Here is a 3,243-nt window from a genome sequence, read left to right as displayed (position 1 = left end):
GTAAGTCCCAATCATGTATATCTGATTGTAAATATCAGTGTAATACCTCTGCTACAATAAGCAGTTGTTGTAAATATCTGTGTAATGCAATAATCTGATGATTAATCAGTCTCAAAAAAAAAAAAAAAACCCGTAAAAATTTTGTTTTCACGTTTTATCACTATGTAATTTAACTATCGGAAAATCACTTGGCTTGATCTGCCACTAAGTACAATATAGTACAATGGATTTTAATTTTATTCAGAGCAATGCAAATTGCAATGCTCTAAACACAGGCTTACGGTTTCCCCAAAGTAGGCAACAAAATAGAGTAAGATGTTGGGAAGATCTTTTATATAGTATGACACCACGTACGTATCAAAATCCGAAGGAAAGTGAAAGATTGTCTCACGTAAAACAAAATGAATATATCTTTGATACAGAATCTTTTCTTCTCTTTTCTTTTTCATCATTTTCTCTTGATTACAACAGTGAATTTTCAAACATGAACCAATACAATGGAATCTTGGCACTCTTGTGTGATGCCTCTAATCTAAGGGAGCTGCTACCTTACGTTTAACGTAAGGTAGGCCAACCCCTAATCTAAAGAAGGTCATCCTCAAGGGCCTTGAGGCCCAATTCTTGCATTAGTCCATGGTTGAAAAGAAACTAGTATTTGACCTGGCGGCGCATGTAATTTCTTGATCTCCGATACTTCCATAGCTCAAAAGTTGGTTCTTTTCCTTTTTTTTTTTAATAATGCTTGTATCTTAATATTTGAATTCTAACTTCATTCGTAGTATTATATTAATCATATATTAGATGATAAATTGTGACATTGCTAATTAATCTATTATATCATCTAATAGATAATTATTACATCAATTAAGTTTCAAATCAAGACTTAAATATGGGATTCCTAGACATTACTTTTTTTTTTAAGGGAAATTAATACATATCACTTACCACCCCTTTACTTTCATGGGAAATTATCCAATGTCTACCCGTTTTTTTTAACTTTTTCAAAAACACACAATCTTTTTTTTTTTTTACTGGAATCTACCGAAGTTACATATTTTTTTTACTTTTTCACTTCAGTTTGGAGACTATTAAGAAAACTAACAAAATATTATGTGAATAACTTTTTTTACCCTCAAATGTAAAAGATAAATTATTCACTGACCACCTTTTTTTTTTCAAAAATACACAATTCTGAATTTTTTTTTTACTGAATTGTACTTAGAAGTTATATTGTTTTGCACATTTCTACCACAATGTCATTGTGAAATGACAATTTTACCCTTATAATGTCAGCAAAGTTCTAACGGTGTTATAACGAGAGTGGACCAATGAAAAAAATGTCAATTTCAGGTGGAGCGCTGCAAAAAAAAAAAATGTGAATTTTTTAAAAACGGTGAAAAAACAGATTGACGGTGGATAATTTCCCTACTTTCATAATACTCTAGATCTCCCTAGCACCGTAGTCTTACATTATTACCTTTGTTTTCAAATACTTTTTCTTTTTATTCATATTTATAGTAAATTATTCAAATATTACAAATTAAAATCAAAATAACAATTTTAAGTACCAAAAATAGAAATATAGGCTTCATCATGAATAAAAACATTAATAGTAATTAAGATAATTTTATTGTATTTTTAATCATTTTTCCTTATAATAAATATATATGCCATATTCTAAAAATCAAATATCAAGCAAGTAAATGATCAATTTATCTATCTTTTTCTTAAAATTTTTATGTGCTAATGGGGTTATTGATTATTAGCAAAACAGTAAAGGATAAATGGTATATATAAATTTCAGTAGGGGAGCTGATAATTTTTTTTTTTTTAACATATGAACCGAAAATGTTTGGTAAAAAGATTAATGGCTTCTTAATCCCGACTTCCTCTTCTTATGTGGAAGATTAAAAACTAATAACGGTCCATTAAGCCAAGGCGCGCATTGTATTCAAGGAAATCCCGATTCTTCTTTGAAATATCTCGATTAGGCTCATCTAAAATTATTTCCCTTTTCCAAGAACCCATTAATCTTTCTCCCTAATGCCACGTGGGGTGGGGGTTCATACGTATTAGGTCTTAATTAATTTTGATTAGCCGCTTCTTCTCGTGTTCCTTTGGCTTTATATTTCTGTACCTAACATTCTCTGCATTGAGACATTACATTGTACTTAGATCACATGGCTTTTATTTTACACTAATTAATCAATATCTAACCAAACCTTCCATTAAGTACGTCATCATTGACGTGGTAGACAAATTTTTGAATAATAAGATCAATCACGTCGAGGATCTTGACTGACTGATATTGGTGCTTTTGCTTAATATTATTAGAAAAGAAAAGAACATTGGCGCAAGTTGTCCTTTCCAGCTTGTCAATTTTTTTTTTTAAACTGATTAAAAAGTTATTGTAACATTCCTGATGGAAAGGTCCCGATGAGTAGAACTGGAAGAAAGTGATTGCCATGTGGATTCTCTCGTCGCATTTGGTGTTTTTAAATGAAGGAGTGGAAATTAACAATTATTTTACTGAAATTCTTACCTCTTTTTTTCAAGTGAAATTAGCCAGATTCGATTGTGTTATATGCATATGGGGCATGACCGAGATCAAAATTCTCAATGACAGAAGTTGGAAAGCTCACTCTTTGATTATAGGTTTACTGTTTTTACTTTATACTTTGTTTTTTACCATTTTAGACTTCTCAAAAGATTTAGAAAGGGAGAAGCCAAGAATAATAATAATAAAGGAGCTGCGGAGAAGTATATGGGTTTTTGGAAAATGATGATCGATTTTCTCATTTATTACAAGACGATCAATTTCTAGATAAAACAATTCATTGACAAGTATTTAAACGTCTGGCTTCTTAGTTATTGCATGAGACTCAAAGAAGACCGTTGAAGAGAATCAAGGATTAGCAATATGTAGATATACAACCTGAAAGGCCAAAACTTTCTCTCTCCAGCTTCAGGAACGATGAAGAGAATCAAAGTAGAGATAGAAATATGGACAATAAACACCAAAGATGTTTTCTCAATTTTAACAATTCACAGAAATATTTTATTGTCTATTTCTTGTTAATTAATTAAATTCCTAAAATCATTTTAATTGTACCGTTTTCATTTTACATTTTCATTCACCGGGTAAATTGAGCCTTTATGCTTATGAAAATGAATAAAAGTGAATACTTATGATTCCTTATATTATTATTTAAATTCATAGGTGATTCCTCAATATGGTATCAG

The sequence above is a fragment of the Citrus clementina genome, unplaced genomic scaffold, assembly GCF_000493195.1.
Source record: "Citrus clementina cultivar Clemenules unplaced genomic scaffold, Citrus_clementina_v1.0 scaffold_1, whole genome shotgun sequence".
Classification (NCBI taxonomy): Eukaryota; Viridiplantae; Streptophyta; class Magnoliopsida; order Sapindales; family Rutaceae; genus Citrus; species Citrus x clementina.
The sequence above is the reverse complement of the archived record's forward strand: the minus strand, read 5'-3'. Positions refer to the sequence as shown.